Here is a 354-nt window from a genome sequence, read left to right on the forward strand (position 1 = left end):
ATCCGTAAACCAGGGTTCTTCCTCCGGCTCCACCTGATTCACATAATGTTCTTGATAGCACGGGATATTGGCTGTGGTAATGATAAATGGCTTCTTCGGAACTTTGCTTATATCCTGCCAAGCCGACGCTAAGTTTGCCAAGGCGTCTGGAATTCTGTTATAGGTTCTTCCTATGTGAGTAAAAGTGATCTTGTCAAATAGTGCTGCCTTTTTCAACAAATACTCAATATAGGGTTTCAATCTTTCCTCTTCTACCTTCCATCTCTCGTTGGCGTGCTCAATAACCAGTAAAGAATCTCCTATTACTTCGACCTCCTTAGCGCCAGTCGCAAGAAGAGCTTCCATTCCCATGAT

This window comes from Jatropha curcas, chromosome 6 (assembly GCF_041381405.1).
Source record: "Jatropha curcas cultivar XTBG-Jc1 chromosome 6, XTBG_Jcur_1.0, whole genome shotgun sequence".
Lineage (NCBI taxonomy): Eukaryota > Viridiplantae > Streptophyta > Magnoliopsida > Malpighiales > Euphorbiaceae > Jatropha > Jatropha curcas.